The 22,016-nt window shown below is 37.6% G+C and overlaps 1 protein-coding gene and 1 long non-coding RNA gene across 7 annotated transcripts in view; one reads left to right on the top strand and one right to left on the bottom strand.

Moving 5' to 3' along the window:
* LOC114477509 (activating transcription factor 7-interacting protein 1-like) overlaps positions 1-22,016 on the bottom strand; it is a 39,077-nt gene that overhangs the window by 10,948 nt on the left and 6,113 nt on the right. For 3 of the 6 annotated variants that reach the window (XR_003675712.1, XR_003675716.1, XR_003675713.1), the window contains 2 exons: positions 7,173-7,329; positions 6,930-7,086 (listed from right to left, as the gene is read on the bottom strand). The gene's annotated coding sequence lies outside the window, so the exon portion shown is untranslated. Of the gene's footprint in view, positions 1-6,929; positions 7,087-7,172; positions 7,330-7,415; positions 9,310-9,812; positions 10,281-22,016 lie in introns of those variants that run through there. The other 3 variants (XR_003675717.1, XR_003675714.1, XR_003675715.1) reach the window with 3 other exon arrangements.
* Positions 12,569-17,273, top strand: LOC114477515 (uncharacterized). The gene is made up of 4 exons (XR_003675721.1): positions 12,569-12,710; positions 13,087-13,179; positions 16,440-16,610; positions 17,002-17,273. It is a non-coding gene; the product is annotated as an uncharacterized LOC114477515 (long non-coding RNA).

Here is a 22,016-nt window from a genome sequence, read left to right as displayed (position 1 = left end):
GCCTTCAGCTCTTCTGCATTGTTGGTCTGACGTCTCACATCTTCCTCTTCACAATCCCCCATAGATTTTCTATTGGGTAAAATTCAGGTGAGTTTGCTGACCAATCAAAAACAGGAATACCATGGTCCTTAAACCAGGTACTGGTAGCTTTGGCACTGTGTGCAGGTGCCAAGTCCAGTTGGAAAATGAAATCTGCATCTCCATAAAGTTGGTCAGCAGCAGGAAGCATAAAGTGCTCTAAATCTTCCTGGTAAACAGCTGCGTTGACCTTGGACCTAAGGAAACACAGTGGAACAACACCAGCACATGGCATGTCACCCCAAACCATCACTGACTGTGGAAACCTTACACTCGACCTCCAGCAACATGGATTCTGTGCCTCTCCTCTCTTCCTCCAGACTCTGGGACCTTGATTTCCAAAGGACATGCAAAATGCAGTCCAGACCTTTTTGTCTTTAGCCCAGGTGAGACGCTTCTGACGCTGTCTCTTGTTCAAGAGTGGTTTGACACATGGAATGTAACAGCTGAAACTCATGTCTTGCATACGTCTGTGTGTGGTGGTTCTTGAAGCACTGACTCCAGCTGCAGTCCACTCTTAGTGAATCTCCCCCACATTTGTGATGGGTTTTGTTTCACAATCCTCTCCAGGGCCTGGTTATCTCTATTGTTTGTACACTTTTTTCTACCACATCTTTTCCTTCCCTTGGCCTCTCTATTAATGTGCTTGGACACAGAGCTCTGTGAACAGACAGCCTCTTTAGCCATGACCTTTTGTGTCTTGCCCTCCTTGAACAAGGTGTCAATGGTGGTCTTTTGGACAAACTGTCAGGTCAGCAGTCTTCTCCATGATTGTGTAGCCCAGAGTCGTATAGAGAGAGAGTTGCGACAACAAAGTCCAAAATGCTTGACTGTCACGTGATTCATGTAAGACTGAATTTGTTCCCGGAAGTTAGTGGTGGGCCATTCAAATCCATTGATTCCTTGTGACATAACTTGGATTTTTGGTAATTTGTCATCAATAACTGCATTGATTGACGATCATTATACAGTACGTAGTCATATGTATGTGTATATACAATATGTTTAGGTAGTTTCACAATTTTTTTTTCCAAACATAAATTTGTATTAATAATAGTGTAAACAGCTTATCTGCTTTTTTTGACGGAGTTAAGGCCAACATTAATTTGGTTAAAAAATGTGTTAATATGTTTTGTATACAGGATGTATTGCTATCACATCCAGACAGGACACATTGAAAACATATTTATTGTGTTCATACATATATAAAAATAGACATTTGATTTTTTACTATGCGCTTATGTACCAAGATAAATTCATTAAATAAATGCCTGACAAAGTCAGAAACATTAATAACTCATACAGTTTGCTGTGCTGTATGATAATGCTCCACTTGTTCCGAAAAAGGAGTGAAAATGTTTGGCTTCCCAACCGAACCAGAGAGGAGAAAAATAGTTATGCAGAGTCAGCAAGAGCAAATTAAAAGAAAAAAAGTATTATAATAAAAAATCTGTAAGCGATCATATTTAAACACTTAGCTTATTAAGCTTATTTGATAAAAAGATATGTAGCCTATGTGGGTATAAAACTGTGCTAAGTAAATGCTGTGTATCTGCTAATGATCTCTTAATTTTCTAATCTCTTGATTTTTTTTTTTTAACATGAAAACAACAGCAGTGTATCTCACAATTTAAAAAAGTGATAATAATAGTAATAAAAAATGAAAATACAAAAAAAATAAAAATGTAGTAGTTTAGCAGGAGATAATCCACTAACATGCTTTAATGCAGGGGTTCTCAACTGGTCTCATCCTGGGACCCACATATTACCACGCTCATTAAATTGTGACCCAGTTTTTTTTAGAATTCAACCAAAAATTAATTTTTTTTCAACTAGGCTGTTGAAAACACACGTATATAATCTTTTTTAAAACATAAATCTCTGTATTTTCCTGTGTAACATGCATTTCACAGCATGCCTGTCAAAAGTAAAGTTTATTTCAAAATAAAAGACAAGTCCAACATGTGAGATATTAAGTATGAATTTATTTTTGACCAGCTGTCTGTGACCCAACCAGTACAGGTCTGTGACCCACTTTTGGGTCCCGACCCACCAGTTGAGAATCACTGCTTTAATTCACACATTAATGTGTTTAGAAATGCTGATAATATAACATCTTCCTGTTCAAAAGTGCATCACAAACCGTCTAATCAGCTCTATCTCCATTGGCTACAATAATAAACTGATCACTTCCAGGAACTATTGTGAGGCTCCATGAGCCTCCATTGCTGGAAAAAACCGAACCATTGGCGTGAACGGAGTTGTCACAACTCTCTCTCTATACGGCTCTGGTGTAGCTTACAGAACTAGACTGGAGACCATTTAAAGGCCTTTGCAGGTGTTTTTAGTTCATTAGCTGATTAGAGTGGGGCACCAGGTGTCTTCAGCTCAGGTCTTAACCAGAACAAAGAGGTCAGAACACATTACTCCAGTTTTAAAGTCTTTCCACTGGCTCCCAGTCAGCCTCAGAATAGACTTTAAAGTTCTGCTGCTGGTGTATAAATCTGTGAATGGGTTTGGTCCAGAATACATCAGTGACATGTTAGTCAGGTATGAACCCAGCAGGTCTCTCAGATCTATGGACACAGGTCAGATAGTGGAGCCCAGAGCTCACAGTAAACATGGTGATGCTGCTTTTAGTTGTTATGCTGCAAAGAAGTGGAACAAACTGCCTGCAGAGCTGAAGTCAGTATCTAATGTGAACATTTTTAAATCAAAGTTAAAGTTTTTTCTCTACTGTGTATGATTGAGAGAAAGATTTTGGTCATGTTGTTGATGTAATGTGTTTGTTGATGATTTTAATTGATTTTACTGATGATTTTAATTGATTTTACTGATGATTTTAATTGATTTTTACTGATGATTTTAATTGATTTTACTGATGATTTTAAATGTTCTTATTGATTTTAAACAATTGAATGTTTTATCATGTAAAGCACATTGAGTTGTCTTGTGTATGAAATGCATTATACAATTAAATTTGCCTTGCCTTCAATATTAAACCTCTCCACAATATTCTAATTGTCTGAGATACTCAATTTTGGGTTTTCATTTGTTGTCAGTTATAATCATCAACATTAAAAAAAATAAATACTTGAAATGTGTCAGTCTGTGTGAAATGAAAGTATACATTATACAAGGTTCACTTTTTGAATGGAATTACTGAAATAAATCAACTTTTCATGATATTCTAATTCTATGACCAGCAACTCTATGTATCTATTTATTTTTTTAGTTATGAAGAGAATGTAATTTGGTTTTTTTTCTTTATTTAATTTGAAAAAAAAAAAAAAAAAATTTACAGAAGATCACTACTTACCTACTGTAATACATATTTGTATTACAAAGCATATTGAAGAAAACCTTGAGTACCAAGTGTTCTCTGGAAATCAAAATATGATCAGCCTAACATCAGGGAAACACTGCATTGACTTTAGTTTGTGGAAAATAGTGAATTCTTTGTCCTGCTGCTGTGGTGTTTGAATATTGAAATGAAAATTGGAAATTCCACAGCATTTTAGAGCATTTTTAACATTTTATGATAGAGTGGTTATGGCTTGTGCCTCACAACAAGAAGCTCTATGTGCTGGGTTAAAAAGAGTCAGAGTTTTCAACACCTGCACCTCTACTGGTGCACGTTCTACTGGAATTAATATACAGTAAGCAGAGGTGAAAGTAATGGATTACAATTACTCATGTTACTGTAATTGAGTTGCTTTTATGGGTATTTATACTTTTGTGATTATGTTTCTAAATCTGTTTATAAGTACATTTTCAAAGAAGTAAAGCTATTCATTACATTTCTACACCCAACTGTTACGACCAGCCACTTTCTTCAGTGCAAGTTAAAGTTTCTACCTATTGTTGTTTTATGTTGTTACCCACATGGCACATTTGGTATGACACTGTTTTACAGTTCATAATTGTAGCTATACTTAGAGCCTGATACATTTTTATTCTTTAAACTTGTATTCATTGGTTTTATTTTATTTCATTTTGACTCTTATTTTATGCAGATGTCTTTGTAGAAAGATAAATCAAGTTGTAATTGTGCAAGATTTAGTTCCCTTTTTTTTTAAAGTTTATTCATGAGATGTTTATTGAATACATACCTCTGACGTTCTAGAAATAATAATAATTGCTTCAAGTTAGGCAAAAAAAACAGATTTGGAATGTATGCATAATAATGTTAGATCACTTTGTTTTCATTATTAAAACCTTAGATTAAGCTAATCTTTCTGTGTCAGAAAAATGATTCTAAATGTCATATTACATAAATAATGTCTATGTGTGAGCTAACTCAGTCTGTAAGAAGAACTGATGAAGAAACATCCTGTGATGAAGATGAGCTCAGGTTCTAATGGAAAGTTAGTTTATTAAGCACACAAAGCATTTCACCAAGTTCAAGTTTTTATGATTTTATTTAATATAGTTTAAATCAAAGCAGTCCATGTAGACTAGACTACTGCTGTCTCATTCTCTGCTGTGGTGACAAACATCTGGGACCATCTGATCTCTGCAATCACACAAGACATTTTACACATGTGTACAAAATAACCTCTATTTTTATATTTGGCATTTTGATATTAAACATTCAACTTCAATTCAATTCAACTTTATTCATATAGAGCAAAATACAACAAAGTCATCTCAAAATGCTGAACAAAATATAAAGTCCATAGTAAAAAAGAAGAAAGAACCCAACAAGATCCACATGAACATCCACATGATTTCAAGGAGGATCTAACAAACATATTTGCTTCAACTGAAAACATTTATAAAACTCTAAAAAATACTAACAATGTAGTAAGAAAATAATATTGAGAAGAACTGTTCCATGTTGTATTGACACAAGCATGTTTTAAAGATGGTGTTTCATTCCTGAATGGATGCCAGGGATTATTAAAAAGCATATTGAAGCACTAATACTGTGATCATCATTAGACTGGAATGGGATCATCATTACACAGCAGCTGCTATAATAGGACAATAGGGGATGATGTTGCAACATTTACATACAAGAGGATAATGATTGATTTTGTCAGGAGACAATGGTCAAAATATTAACAGATTATCTATTGTTTTCTTTTTTTATGAACATATAGAGTGCAGACAACATTGCATTAAACGTAAAATAGATGTCAGAAACAGTCAGAGACATGCTAAAGAAGTGTATGCCTCTCCACTCAGTCTGAAGTTACAGATGTGGAGACAGATGTTGCATTTCATACAAAAGGAAATGGTTCCCTCTACTGGGGACAACTGAACATTCAACATAGAATACAGCATGAAATACTAAAGTTCCTAAAAAATAAAAACTGCCATCATTTCAGTGGTTTTTACAATGTGTTCAGGATACCTGCTCTCTCTCTCTCTCTCTCATTTCAATTAAAAACAGCTTTATTTGTATGACAAACATGTTTACATCGCCAACAATGTGTTATAGAACAATGTGTACATTTGTTTTTGGAGTCAGTTTGTGTATTTGTGTTTTTGTTTCATATATAGTATAATCTTCTCTCATTTTGTGTGTTTTTCTGTTAGTGTATTTTTGTAGTCATCTGTCATTTTAGCTGTTTTTGGAGCCTTTTTGTGTGTTTACTTTGATGGAACCTGGTTTAGTCACGTTGTCCTTTTCCATTTCATCAAATATTATGCGCAGAAACTTATTTTCATGATCTATGTCAATATTTACACCATCTATCAATAACTGTGCAGGAGCATTGTTTTTGCAAATACCAAACAAAATTAATTTAGTTTTTAGTAAGACCTACTTAAATTCAGTGATAATTTGTTCCTATTAAACCACTTGGTGTAAAAAAAAAAAAAAAAAAAAAAATTGGCTCAATTTAAGCAAAACATAAATGAATTAATATTTTTATTTATTTTTTTTTAATCTGCATTCAGACATCAACACTCTCCAAAAAAACAGATTTGGAATGTATGCATAATAATGTTAGATCACTCTGTTTTCATTATTAAAACCTTAGATTAAGCTAATCTTTCTGTGTCAGAAAAATGATTCTAAATGCCATATTACATAAATAATGTCTATGTGTGAGCTAACTCAGTCTGTAAGAAGAACTGATGAAGAAACATCCTGTGATGAAGATGAGCTCAGGTTCTAATGGAAAGTTAGTTTATTAAGCACACAAAGCATTTCACCAAGTTCAAGTTTTTATGATTTTATTTAATATAGTTTATATCAAAGCAGTCCATGTAGACTAGACTACTGCTGTCTCATTCTCTGCTGTGGTGACAAACATCTGGGACCGTCTGATCTCTGCAATCACACAAGACATTTTACACGTGTACAAAATAACCTCTATTTTTATATTTGGCATTTTGATATTAAACATTCAACTTCAATTCAATTCAACTTTATTTATACAGAGCAAAATATAACGAAGTCATCTCAAAGCGCTATAAAAAATATAAAAGCGATAGTAAAAAAGAAGAAAGAACCCAACAAGATCCACATGAACAAGCATTTAGCGACAGTGGGAAGAAAAAACTCCCTCTTTTTTATAGGAAGAAATCTCCAGCGGAACCAGGTTCAGAGGTGGCAGCCATCCGCTTCAACTGGTTGGGGTTAGTGAACAGAGGGACAAACAGAATAGGATAGAAGAATAGTCCATCCATGTGTCCTAGACTAGTTGAGCCGTGAGCCATCGATCAGGAACCGCCATCTCCAGCATCAAGACACCTGAAACAGAAAAGAGAGTGGAGGGTGAGGAGAAGGCACAGACTGCAGGAAAAAAAATAAAAAATAAAAAATAATATATGTATATATATTAAAAAAAAATCCATGTGTTTATTGTCTTTCTGTGTAAATGGGAGGTTTTGCTTACATTGTTTTAGTGAATAGAAGTCTTTCTGTCCTCTGATGTCTCCTCCTGAGGCTGAGTGTGGGACACTTCAGTGGGCTGTTGTGGATGCTGGTGCTCTCATCCTCCATCGTTCTTCTTCTACACCTCCATCAGTAGATGCTGGCACTCCTGTCTGACACTTTACAGGCATTATTTTACAGTAACGTCCATTTTTACAATAAACGTGTTCAGTGTCTTTCTGTGTAAATAAGAGGCTTTGCTTACATTGTTTTAGTTAATAAAAGTCTTTCTGTCCTCTGATGTCTCCTCCTGAGGCTGAGTGTGGGACACTTCAGTGGGCTGTTGTGGATGCTGGTGCTCTCATCCTCCATCGTTCTTCTTCTACACCTCCATCAGTAGATGCTGGCACTCCTGTCTGACACTTTACAGGCATTATTTTAAAGTAACGTCCATTTTTACAATAAACGTGTTCAGTGTCTTTCTGTGTAAATGGGAGGCTTTGCTTACATTGATAGAAGTCTTTCTTCATCTCCGTCCTCTGTTGATGTCTCCTCCTGTCCTCCATCTTTTCTTCCCTCGTTCATCTCACATGCTGGGAATAAAAAGTTTATCTCTAACTCTTAACAACCTAACTTAACCTAACATACTCATAACCTTAACCCAACTCATCAGCGTTCCACGTCCAAGTGCAGATCCACACCTTCACTGTCAGGGTCACTGTAAACAAAGAACTCAGAAATATTACAAGCAAACATGTCAAACTCAGCTGCCTCTATTAGGACAGGAAGTTAGGCCCACTGTGGGTCCGAACCCGGGGGGTCGGTCCACACTGGGTCCAAACTCAGGGGGTCGGCCAACTCTGAGTCTAAACCCAGAAGGTCGGCCAACTCTGAGTCTAAACCCAGAAGGTCGGCCCACTATGGGTCCGAACCCAGGGGGTCGGTCCACACTGGGTCCAAACTCAGGGGGTCGGCCAACTCTGGGTCTAAACCCAGAAGGTCGGCCAACTCTGAGTCTAAACCCAGGAGGTCGTCCCACTCTGGGTCCGAACCCGGGGGGTCGGCCCACTCTGAGTCTAAACCCAGGGGGTCGGCCCACTCTGGGTCCGAACCCGGGGGGTCGGTCCACACTGGGTCCAAACTCAGGGGGTCGGCCAACTCTGAGTCTAAACCCAGAAGGTCGGCCCACTCTGGGTCCGAACCCGGGGGGTCGGTCCACACTGGGTCCAAACTCAGGGGGTCGGCCAACTCTGAGTCTAAACCCAGAAGGTCGGCCAACTCTGAGTCTAAACCCAGAAGGTCGGCCCACTATGGGTCCGAACCCAGGGGGTCGGTCCACACTGGGTCCAAACTCAGGGGGTCGGCCAACTCTGGGTCTAAACCCAGAAGGTCGGCCAACTCTGAGTCTAAACCCAGGAGGTCGTCCCACTCTGGGTCCGAACCCGGGGGGTCGGCCCACTCTGAGTCTAAACCCGGGGGGTCGGCCCACTCTGAGTCTAAACCCAGGGGGTCGGCCCACTCTGGGTCCGAACCCGGGGGGTCGGTCCACACTGGGTCCAAACTCAGGGGGTCGGCCAACTCTGAGTCTAAACCCAGAAGGTCGGCCCACTCTGGGTCCGAACCCGGGGGGTCGGTCCACACTGGGTCCAAACTCAGGGGGTCGGCCAACTCTGAGTCTAAACCCAGAAGGTCGGCCAACTCTGAGTCTAAACCCAGAAGGTCGGCCAACTCTGAGTCTAAACCCAGAAGGTCGGCCCACTCTGGGTCCGAACCCGGGGGGTCGGTCCACACTGGGTCCAAACTCAGGGGGTCGGCCAACTCTGAGTCTAAACCCAGAAGGTCGGCCAACTCTGAGTCTAAACCCAGAAGGTCGGCCCACTATGGGTCCGAACCCGGGGGGTCGGACCACACTGGGTCCAAACTCAGGGGGTCGGCCAACTCTGAGTCTAAACCCAGAAGGTCGGCCCACTCTGGGTCTAAACCCAGAGGGTCAGCCCACTCTGGGTCCAAACCCGGGGGGTCGGTCCACACTGGGTCCAAACTCAGGGGGTCGGCCAACTCTGGGTCTAAACCCAGAAGGTCGGCCAACTCTGAGTCTAAACCCAGGGGGTCGGCCCACTCTGGGTCCGAACCCGGGGGGTCGGCCCACTCTGAGTCTAAACCCAGGGGGTCGGCCCACTCTGGGTCCGAACCCGGGGGGTCGGTCCACACTGGGTCCAAACTCAGGGGGTCGGCCAACTCTGAGTCTAAACCCAGAAGGTCGGCCCACTCTGGGTCCAAACCCGGGGGGTCGGTCCACACTGGGTCCAAACTCAGGGGGTCGGCCCAGTCCAGGGCCGAAGCCGAAGCCTCGACCCAGGCTGGAACCGAACCCCCAGGTGAGGACCACTCATGGACTAAATCTGAAATAAAGAAAAGAGAAAAAATTGGTTAATAAACAGTGATATTTCAAGATTTGTGATTGGTGGCCACCTGCCTGGCTGGTCTCACGGGTACGGGGCTGCACTATGGTTCACAATAGTAAGAAAAAAAATTATTGGATGTTTTGATTTTTGCTAGAAAATGTTAAAAATGGACCGAAAATAATGCAGGAAATAAAATACACATTTCCATCAAAGCTACCTCAGAACAGGACTTAAGTAAATAGTAAATAAAACTCTGTAAAACAGTCTCAGCAGCCCAAACGCTCACTACAAGTATCACATCAGAGTCAAATTATCACAGAAACAAACGTTAAACACATGAAAAATGGAAACTATCAACCATTTTCTGTAGGTCTTTAATATAAATATAAACGCCTTAAACCTGATTCAGACCTAGAATAATGACTATTTTAAATCATAACACGTTTGATGCTTAAATAATTAAAGTATGAATATCAGATAATAATAAAAACATGTCTTACCTTGGGCCATGCGCGGGGCCATGGTCACCTACTGGTCTAACGTCTTCTTCTCCTCCTGGTCTAACGTCTTCTTCTGGTCCTGGTATAAAGTATTTCTCTGGTCCTGGTCTCAAGTCTTCCTCTGGTCTGGTACAAGTCTCGTAAAGACTTTCTGTGTGTTTTGTAAATGTTTCTCAGCTCAAAGTTGCTCACAGCTCTCCTCTCTCGTCTCGCTGCTCACAGTGAACGTTGGACGTTAACAGGTGACTTTAAAAGTCGCAACCTCCTCGTTGCCATGGCTCTGACGTCAGTTCACGGACACGCGTACAAAACTGAACAAGTTACACGGCCCATTTTTTTTATTTTTTATTTGTGAGCATTATTGTGGGATATTTAAACATTTTATGACCTATAAAAATAAAATATTTACATGGGGTGACTATACGTTTGTTTTACCAGCTCATTACCACTTATAAAGTCCTGTCCGGTGCGTAATATTCTGGGTATTCCTGGTGTCCCACGGACCCTGAACGTAGCACCGAAATCACATTAGGCTGCTTTAAACTGTCATAACTCCGCCAATAATTGATCTATTGAATAAATTCTAACATTGTCTGAAAGCTAATAAATTGATCTTTACAGCCAATGTGTCATGACTTGACACCTGATTTTTATTGACACGTGTGACGAAGTCTATTAAAGAGGCCAATGATCAGAGGGGCAGATAGAGAGAGAGCAAGTAGGATGAAAAGCACCAAATAACTCCTGATTTTAATTAAATAATGTCAGCAAAAAGACCCTGTTGTACAATAAATTCTCATTGATGTTCATTGTTTACTGAGGGATTTGAGAATAAAGGAGCCATGTAGTGCAATCTCTTATTGACAACAATGCATGTTTTGTTATTGCAATTAAATAAATGATATTATTTTATTGCATAATTGTGACCATCACCAGCCCTCCCTAAGGAAGGGTAAGAAACACTTTATTAAAGGGAGAATATAAAAAGAGAGGGCAGTGTTACACCTATCTGAGGGGGAAGGGAACAGGGAAGAGGGAGTCAGGGTAGGAACATGGAAGGGGTGGTGAAGAGTCGATTGTTTTAAGGTGAGAGTGAAATGTGATGTTATAGTTGTGCATATTGTGCTTATGTTGTGTAATCAGTTAAGCCAGTCTGGTGACAAGTGTGGAGAAATTGAAGCAGGTGATTTATAGGAAGTTAATGTAAGATGAGTTCAATGTCTGGATGAATAAATGTCTTTCAGCAGCTCATTTTTACTTTGTGTACATTATTAATGTGTACTGTAAAATATGCTTGTAGTGTGTGGTCAGAGTTTTAGAACAGTGTATAAGGTTTGTTAGTTTTAAAGTGTGTGTGTGTGTGTGTGTGTGTGTGTGTGTGTGTGTGTGTGTGTGTGTGTGTGTGTGTGTGTGTGTGTGTGTGTGTGTGTGTGTGTGTGTGTGTGTGTGTGTGTGTGTGTGTGGCTAAGTGCATTAAGGCTATTGAGGCATGCTACATCAGAGTGATAAGCGTTAAAGCGTAAGTAGGAATTTTTCAAAACCAACCACGGAAATAAAATACAAATCTTTTTACGCTGTCATTATCTGTCATTAACATAAATAAAGTGTCATGAAGGCTGTTATTAAGTATGTTTGCTAAATTATGACAATTTGCTAAATGATGACATCTTTGGAGCTATGTTGTCATTTTTTGGGTTAAGTGGAGGATCTAATGTGGTTTAGTAGAGTTATGGGTAACAAACAAAACCTAATGACAGCCTTCATAACACCACATTCATAATGACAGGTCTCATGTTATAATAATTACAGCATAAAATGTCTGCGTTAAGTTTAAAACTTCAAGTAAAGTGTTAACCATTATTATTTATTTGTTGCACAGGCCGGTGGCTGCACTGTAAAAAAAAGTCCGTAAAATACACAGCAAAAGACTGTCAATTCCAACAGTAAAGTAGCGTAAAACCCAAAACGTCCTTTTACTGTAATAAATACATCGAATAACAGTTAATTGTGAAACTGGACAAAACTTCAACTTTTACTGTAATAAAATGTTGAAATGATAAAGACTTTCTGTAGAAACAAATAAACATACATACATTTTAAAAGTAAATATCGTAATGAAAAAAAATGTTTGAAAACCTTAGATTTTACGGCATTATTCGGCCAAAACTACATCTTATGGGGTTGTGCACATTAGAATTTACAATATAAATCTGTTGATTGCTAAGCAAACAAAAACCTTCATTTTTACAGAAGCAAAATGTTAAAAATAGGGTCCACTGTAAAAATACAACCAGTAAATACTATTAAAAAAGGCAAATATCAGCAGCAAAAGACAATAAAATTTTATCTTTTTTTATTTATTTATTTTTTAATTCAGATACTGATATGCACATTAATAGTTTGGTCTGCAGTATAACATTGTTAACCTTTTCATAAAAAAAAAATCAACAGCAAAAACATATGTATAAAATAAAGTTTAAGGTTGCTGAATAAAATTGATTTAAATAATCTTTTTTAATTATATATTTAAAAACAACTTTATGTTCTGTTATGTCTCACGCCATATTATCAGACCACCTTAAGTGTTTTAATTTAAAGTTAAATGGGTCCTCTCAGTTAAAGGTACTCTCCAATACAGTAGGTGGCGGTAGTGCACCTGCAACACCAGGTGTCACTCGCCAAAAAACAAAACGAAGAAGAAGAAGAACACGTCATCTGAGAAAGACCAATAGCGTGGCTCGCTGCTGAGATGTGTACAGACCGCTCTTTTTACCTGGACACCTGGTGACCTCGTTAATGGACGCAGTTTTGAATTCGTACCAGCGCCATTTTAGGTGCTTGGACCACAGCATCTTTGGACTTTTTAGACATCCTGGCAGCTTTAAATGAACTCGTGAGGTGAGTACATGTGACTTCAAGTTATATCTGTCATAAAAACCCACCAGCACAGCTATGATAGATGTGTTTATTAAGTTAGCATTACTGTGGTGAGGAAAGCATTGCCCGTGATTAATTTCTGTGTTTGATATGCTTAATTTGTTAGGGATGAATTACCAAAGTACCTGAAGACATGTTAACCTGTAATTTATGTGGTAAAGTAGTTTAGTCATCATTGTAATTGTTCATTGTAAACTGCATCGGAATGAACCACATTTATTTAGGTGTAATGAAGCCGACTGCTAGCAGACATGTACCAAGTATGGCACGTTTAAGGCAAATTTTCTAATTATTTTTTCCTTTCTTTTTACAATATTACTGTTTTGTTTTTGTGAAGAGCATCAGAAGAGAGTGACAGGTGAAACAGTGTCAAGACAACAGCGAGAAAAACATGCTGAAGATATAATAAAACCTTGGTTGGAAATATTTGGTATGTACAGTATTTTACCATTTTGACTACTTGGATGGTCTAACTCTTAATGTTACTGACTGTGTATTTAGTCATTTGATTGTAATATGTAGTCTGTGCATTTTAGGCTCTGTGGTTATGTCTTAAAGGGGACATATCATGCTAAATCCACTTTTTTAGCCCTTAAATGCATTTTGATGTATATTTAGATTGTTTAGAAGTACAGAAAAGTTCAAATTAGTCTCTTCAGGTGCTCCGTTGATATCTTTTTATTCTGTTTTGGTCATATTTTTCAATCTGTTTCGATTTTTTCGATTAGCTATTACGTTTTTTGAACAATAATGTCAGCGGAACTGCCAAATTAGGACATCGACTCCAGGCCCAACACTTCGAGCAATCCGCCATTTTTATTTCTCGCTTTTATTTTGTAGTCCAAGCTCCAGGATGCGGAAGTTATGAGAGGAAAAATCAAAATGTTTGGTTGTTGGATGTAGTAACCCACACGCTTCATTACACTGTCTCCCAGCATCAGAACCTTTTCAAAGTGCCTGGTTGAGTTTTATTTTTCACGGAAATGTACCCACATCTGTGGGTAAGGTCATTTTTGTGCGCGCGCAGCACTTCAAGGATGACTGCTTCTGCAACCTCCGCCAGTATAAAGAAGGATTTGCCGAAAGACTTTGTCTGATTGAGGGTTCAATTCCTTCTATCTTTGGAGACGACGAACAGAGCACTTCGGTAAGCTGTAAATAACGCTAAAAAGTGTTATAAGACGTCCCTGTCATTGTTTTGTTAGCGCTGTGTGCTCGTTTTAGATCCTTGATGATATGGCCTACGTGGTTTAATTTAAGTCTGAAGTTTTCATTAGTCATTTCATTTTGCCGTTTTTCTCTCCGAAAAGACTATTAAAATGCATTTTGTGACGTTAGCTTGGCGCTAGCGTTAGCTCGGTGCTTGTGTTAGCTCACTTGTTAGGGTTTCTGCAGGTTCCTTATCTTCATTTTCATCTCGCTCCGCCGGGTCAGACTCTGGCTCAAACATGTAAGGCTGGATGGACAAGTATTCCGTTGTTGACATTGTGTAAATAACGTGTGAATAAACTTTTTCTGCGCCGCTACATGGCCATATCTCTTCTATCAAACTACAAAAATGGTCGAGCAGGGTGGAGTTAAACCTGGAGAGGGGGCGGGGTATGAAGTGTCTCATTTGCATTTAAAGAGACCGCACCAAAATGAGTTGCTCTTAGAAACACATCAGAAAAGGGGTCTGGGGAGCTATAATAATGAGGAATTCAGACCCAAGCAGTGCAGTTCCGCTTTATATCGACCACAACTGTATGATTTATATCTAAAAAGGAAGGATTTAAAACCATGATATGTCCCCTTTAAACTGCTGTATTTTTCAATAGATTCACAGGCTGCAAGGATTTTTGCTCATTTATCTAAAATCCAAATTAAGTATACATTAGAAATCTTCACCATTTTCTAGCTTGGTTGTGTGCCCCCAAAAATCTAGAATTGGGTCACTGCCAAAGTAAAGTTGAGAAAAAAATTCAACTATTCATTTCATACATACAAGGTTCGAGGTTACTTTATTTGTAGCATTAGGTAGATTTTTAGTTTTACCCTTTTGACACTTGCCTAACTGTTACACCGTAGTTTAAATCAAATTGTTGAAAAACATTCAGCTAAAATTACCACAACCAACTAATGTATCTTTGGTTCAATGTTTTATTATAATACATTTAAGCACATTTTTTAAATTAACTTATACCAGGAAGTAAAAAAAACAAAAACATTTAAGTAGTTTGGATAAACCTCAGCCCAAAGCAAACAACTACTTATGTCATTGTATAAAACTTAACGTCTAAATAATGATACTTGAGAAGTAATTTAGCCTATTACTGAACCGATACATCGGCCGATTTTTGCGTTTTTTACGTGTATCGACATTGGCCGATGTTGGCTGCTGCGTTCGCCGATCCGTATTATTTACAGAGAGCAGAAATTATTTTTACTTCTTGTTCTACATCGTCTGTTTTTATTATTTGTTAAATATTTTTTACTTGGTGTCGTTCTAACTCACCTTTGTTAATGTTATGGCAATTTTTATATTCATCATCATATCGTCAAATGTATGTTCATGTGTACAATTTGTCAGGTTTTAATACATGATGACTCCATTACTCTTTGCACTTTTGAACAGCTGAATCATGTTAGATTAAACAGTACAGATCGTATTGTACTCAGTGCAACACAGAGTCTCTGCTGAAGGCCAAAACTCAAACTCACATGCAGATATACACGAACACACACACTATCAGGGATAGAGAAGAGTGGCGCCCAATCTTCCTCATAATATACACATCTTCATCATCCTCAAATGTTTCCACTGTTGGGAATCTGACTCCCCCTTCTCCTTACCTCAGGGTGGAACTTCTTATGTTATCTGTATAAAAGCTTAAGCTGTGAAAACTGTTTGACAGAGCGGGTCTCTGTCTTCGGATCGCCTGGCGGGCGGTCACCAATTTTTGTCCATCTTTGTACTCTTTTTACTTAGTTTTATAATAAACCTTTTTTATAAAATCATCAATGCCTCGCCTGGACTCCATCACTCAACCAGAGCAATAAATCATGTCTCCAAATGAGGTCAACCGTAAATTTGCCGTGACATTAATTTCAATAAATTTTCTTTTTTTTAATTGAGACTCATACCATTTGTTATCATCGTTGTGTAGTTTTTATGATGTAAATTGAGGGAGCAAAAGTAGTATCGGCTTCAAATATCGGCTCAAGAAAATCAGCCGTCTGTATCGGTCATCGGCTAAGGCTGATGGAAAAAAAATCTGTATCGGCCCTAAAAACCGATATCGGTCTATCCCTAGTATGGAATAGGGATTTACATCATGAAAATTACACAATGATGATCACAAATGGTACGAGTCTCAATTAAAAAAAAGAAAATTTATTGAAATTAATAAAGGTCAGGTAGAACGACAAGTAAAAAATATTTAACAAATATTAAAAACAGGTGACGTAGAACAAGATGAAGTAAAAAATATTTCTGCTCTTTGTATATAATGCGGATCGGCGAACGCACCAGCCCACATCGGCCAATAATATCAGCTGGCCGATGTATTGGTCATCACTCATATGGAAAGCAGCACAAACTTGCACAGTGTCAATATTGGGAAACTTGTTTGCACTTATTTTATTTTAATTTCTTGTCATTGTTATTATTTATGGTGTATGCCCTTTTTGTTGTTTTCTTTCTGAATGCAGAAGGGATCTAACCAGTCCACAATCAAAGCTTCATTGCCAACGTTGCTGTGAGTCTTCTGGCAGAAATGATGACACCTGTATGAATTCTTTGGTTTCCCTAAACATCACAGCCTGTCTGTACGAGGCTCTCACCATCTTCAATTAAGTCTGCACCTAAAGATTCAATAAGAGGTACGCAAGGGTATTGATCAATTTAACTAAAGAAAGATGGACAGAAAACACAAATCTTAATCAGTCTAGGTCAGGTTCATTGTCCAGGTGAGTAGTTTCATACAATGAAGGAAACTGACACTATAAAATAAGTCACCGTCACATTGAGTCATTAACTTCAAGTTCTATAATAAATCAATGGGAAACTTAAATACACTGTAACACAAATAATGATTATAATTAGGGCTGTGCTGTGTATCACTTTTACATAAATAGATTTAAGAACTGCAAACTTACTACTTAAATAATTTATCATTGGACCTGTTTTTGACAACAGGTTTTGTTCATTACTGTACATTTTGCTCAAGCACTGATCAAACTTTTGAAACTTTGTGTCCATGTTTTTCTACAGAGGAGATCCTGCCAGTCCATAGTGAACTCCTGATGGACATCTCAGTACTCCAGCAGAGCTTCTATCTTCAACATCATGTGCATTAGAAACTCCACTACACGTTTGAGTGTTTTCCTTAACCAAGGCAGGACCCAGTGACTCATTACTCTTGATCGGTCAGGGGCAAGTGACTTTTTGTTTTATGCTTATTCATTCCTTCATGGATTACCAGCCATATAAATATGGACACATGCTGTATACTCAAGATCTATGCTGCTTTGCGAGTATAGAAACACAACACATGACCTGTTCAGTCTGTTTTATAGATGAAATGTCAATTTTCTTATTGTTTATTAGTAATATTCACTACCTTGGTTATATATGAGAATCTTTAGATTGTTCTAGATTTAGTGGTTGCTATTGTAAAATGTACGCTAAATCCATTTATGTTCCTCATGTATTATACTGTATTTTTTAACGGTAAAATACTGGCAACCACAGCTGCCAGTATTTTACCGTAAATTTGACAATTTTTTTCTCACAGTGTGGGGATCACTGATCTAAGAACTTGTAAACACCAAGGACCTTTTGTTTTATGAAATGACATGTTTTCTTCAAGTACATGGACAATGTACAAGTCCATCCACAAGACTGGAACACATTCAGTTCATTAGAAAACTATGAAATGACTGAATAACTTGTATATTATATTCATTCATTACATACAGACTAATATATTTCAAATGTTTATTTCTTTTAATTTTGATGATTATAATTGACAACTAACAAAAATCCCAAATTCAGATTCTCAGAAAATTAGAATATCACTTAAGACCGATACTGAAAAGTATGAACATGAATAGTAGTGGCCTTCAGCTCTTCTGCATTGTTGGTCTGACGTCTCACATCTTCCTCTTCACAATCCCCCATAGATTTTCTATTGGGTAAAATTCAGGTGAGTTTGCTGACCAATCAAAAACAGGAATACCATGGTCCTTAAACCAGGTACTGGTAGCTTTGGCACTGTGTGCAGGTGCCAAGTCCAGTTGGAAAATGAAATCTGCATCTCCATAAAGTTGGTCAGCAGCAGGAAGCATAAAGTGCTCTAAATCTTCCTGGTAAACAGCTGCGTTGACCTTGGACCTAAGGAAACACAGTGGAACAACACCAGCACATGGCATGTCACCCCAAACCATCACTGACTGTGGAAACCTTACACTCGACCTCCAGCAACATGGATTCTGTGCCTCTCCTCTCTTCCTCCAGACTCTGGGACCTTGATTTCCAAAGGACATGCAAAATGCAGTCCAGACCTTTTTGTCTTTAGCCCAGGTGAGACGCTTCTGACGCTGTCTCTTGTTCAAGAGTGGTTTGACACATGGAATGTAACAGCTGAAACTCATGTCTTGCATACGTCTGTGTGTGGTGGTTCTTGAAGCACTGACTCCAGCTGCAGTCCACTCTTAGTGAATCTCCCCCACATTTGTGATGGGTTTTGTTTCACAATCCTCTCCAGGGCCTGGTTATCTCTATTGTTTGTACACTTTTTTCTACCACATCTTTTCCTTCCCTTGGCCTCTCTATTAATGTGCTTGGACACAGAGCTCTGTGAACAGACAGCCTCTTTAGCCATGACCTTTTGTGTCTTGCCCTCCTTGAACAAGGTGTCAATGGTGGTCTTTTGGACAAACTGTCAGGTCAGCAGTCTTCTCCATGATTGTGTAGCCCAGAGTCGTATAGAGAGAGAGTTGCGACAACAAAGTCCAAAATGCTTGACTGTCACGTGATTCATGTAAGACTGAATTTGTTCCCGGAAGTTAGTGGTGGGCCATTCAATCCATTGATTCCTTGTGACATAACTTGGATTTTTGGTAATTTGTCATCAATAACTGCATTGATTGACGATCATTATACAGTACGTAGTCATATGTATGTGTATATACAATATGTTTAGGTAGTTTCACAATTTTTTTTTCCAAACATAAATTTGTATTAATAATAGTGTAAACAGCTTATCTGCTTTTTTTGACGGAGTTAAGGCCAACATTAATTGGTTAAAAAATGTGTTAATATGTTTTGTATACAGGATGTATTGCTATCACATCCAGACAGGACACATTGAAAACATATTTATTGTGTTCATACATATATAAAAATAGACATTTGATTTTTTACTATGCGCTTATGTACCAAGATAAATTCATTAAATAAATGCCTGACAAAGTCAGAAACATTAATAACTCATACAGTTTGCTGTGCTGTATGATAATGCTCCACTTGTTCCGAAAAAGGAGTGAAATGTTTGGCTTCCCAACCGAACCAGAGAGGAGAAAAATAGTTATGCAGAGTCAGCAAGAGCAAATTAAAAGAAAAAAAGTATTATAATAAAAAATCTGTAAGCGATCATATTTAAACACTTAGCTTATTAAGCTTATTTGATAAAAAGATATGTAGCCTATGTGGGTATAAAACTGTGCTAAGTAAATGCTGTGTATCTGCTAATGATCTCTTAATTTTCTAATCTCTTGATTTTTTTTTTTTTAACATGAAAACAACAGCAGTGTATCTCACAATTTAAAAAAGTGATAATAATAGTAATAAAAAATGAAAATACAAAAAAAATAAAAATGTAGTAGTTTAGCAGGAGATAATCCACTAACATGCTTTAATGCAGGGGTTCTCAACTGGTCTCATCCTGGGACCCACATATTACCACGCTCATTAAATTGTGACCCAGTTTTTTTTAGAATTCAACCAAAAATTAATTTTTTTTCAACTAGGCTGTTGAAAACACACGTATATAATCTTTTTTAAAACATAAATCTCTGTATTTTCCTGTGTAACATGCATTTCACAGCATGCCTGTCAAAAGTAAAGTTTATTTCAAAATAAAAGACAAGTCCAACATGTGAGATATTAAGTATGAATTTATTTTTGACCAGCTGTCTGTGACCCAACCAGTACAGGTCTGTGACCCACTTTTGGGTCCCGACCCACCAGTTGAGAATCACTGCTTTAATTCACACATTAATGTGTTTAGAAATGCTGATAATATAACATCTTCCTGTTCAAAAGTGCATCACAAACCGTCTAATCAGCTCTATCTCCATTGGCTACAATAATAAACTGATCACTTCCAGGAACTATTGTGAGGCTCCATGAGCCTCCATTGCTGGAAAAAACCGAACCATTGGCGTGAACGGAGTTGTCACAACTCTCTCTCTATACGGCTCTGGTGTAGCTTACAGAACTAGACTGGAGACCATTTAAAGGCCTTTGCAGGTGTTTTTAGTTCATTAGCTGATTAGAGTGGGGCACCAGGTGTCTTCAGCTCAGGTCTTAACCAGAACAAAGAGGTCAGAACACATTACTCCAGTTTTAAAGTCTTTCCACTGGCTCCCAGTCAGCCTCAGAATAGACTTTAAAGTTCTGCTGCTGGTGTATAAATCTGTGAATGGGTTTGGTCCAGAATACATCAGTGACATGTTAGTCAGGTATGAACCCAGCAGGTCTCTCAGATCTATGGACACAGGTCAGATAGTGGAGCCCAGAGCTCACAGTAAACATGGTGATGCTGCTTTTAGTTGTTATGCTGCAAAGAAGTGGAACAAACTGCCTGCAGAGCTGAAGTCAGTATCTAATGTGAACATTTTTAAATCAAAGTTAAAGTTTTTTCTCTACTGTGTATGATTGAGAGAAAGATTTTGGTCATGTTGTTGATGTAATGTGTTTGTTGATGATTTTAATTGATTTTACTGATGATTTTAATTGATTTTACTGATGATTTTAATTGATTTTTACTGATGATTTTAATTGATTTTACTGATGATTTTAAATGTTCTTATTGATTTTAAACAATTGAATGTTTTATCATGTAAAGCACATTGAGTTGTCTTGTGTATGAAATGCATTATACAATTAAATTTGCCTTGCCTTCAATATTAAACCTCTCCACAATATTCTAATTGTCTGAGATACTCAATTTTGGGTTTTCATTTGTTGTCAGTTATAATCATCAACATTAAAAAAAATAAATACTTGAAATGTGTCAGTCTGTGTGAAATGAAAGTATACATTATACAAGGTTCACTTTTTGAATGGAATTACTGAAATAAATCAACTTTTTCATGATATTCTAATTCTATGACCAGCAACTCTATGTATCTATTTATTTTTTTAGTTATGAAGAGAATGTAATTTGGTTTTTTTTCTTTATTTAATTTGAAAAAAAAAAAAAAAAAACTTTACAGAAGATCACTACTTACCTACTGTAATACATATTTGTATTACAAAGCATATTGAAGAAAACCTTGAGTACCAAGTGTTCTCTGGAAATCAAAATATGATCAGCCTAACATCAGGGAAAACACTGCATTGACTTTAGTTTGTGGAAAATAGTGAATTCTTTGTCCTGCTGCTGTGGTGTTTGAATATTGAAATGAAAATTGGAAATTCCACAGCATTTTAGAGCATTTTTAACATTTTATGATAGAGTGGTTATGGCTTGTGCCTCACAACAAGAAGCTCTATGTGCTGGGTTAAAAAGAGTCAGAGTTTTCAACACCTGCACCTCTACTGGTGCACGTTCTACTGGAATTAATATACAGTAAGCAGAGGTGAAAGTAATGGATTACAATTACTCATGTTACTGTAATTGAGTTGCTTTTATGGGTATTTATACTTTTGTGATTATGTTTCTAAATCTGTTTATAAGTACATTTTCAAAGAAGTAAAGCTATTCATTACATTTCTACACCCAACTGTTACGACCAGCCACTTTCTTCAGTGCAAGTTAAAGTTTCTACCTATTGTTGTTTTATGTTGTTACCCACATGGCACATTTGGTATGACACTGTTTACAGTTCATAATTGTAGCTATACTTAGAGCCTGATACATTTTTATTCTTTAAACTTGTATTCATTGGTTTTATTTTATTTCATTTTGACTCTTATTTTATGCAGATGTCTTTGTAGAAAGATAAATCAAGTTGTAATTGTGCAAGATTTAGTTCCCTTTTTTTTTAAAGTTTATTCAT

This window comes from Gouania willdenowi, chromosome 16 (assembly GCF_900634775.1).
Source record: "Gouania willdenowi chromosome 16, fGouWil2.1, whole genome shotgun sequence".
In the NCBI taxonomy this organism is placed as follows: Eukaryota; Metazoa; Chordata; class Actinopteri; order Blenniiformes; family Gobiesocidae; genus Gouania; species Gouania willdenowi.
The sequence above is the reverse complement of the archived record's forward strand: the minus strand, read 5'-3'. Positions and strand labels throughout refer to the sequence as shown.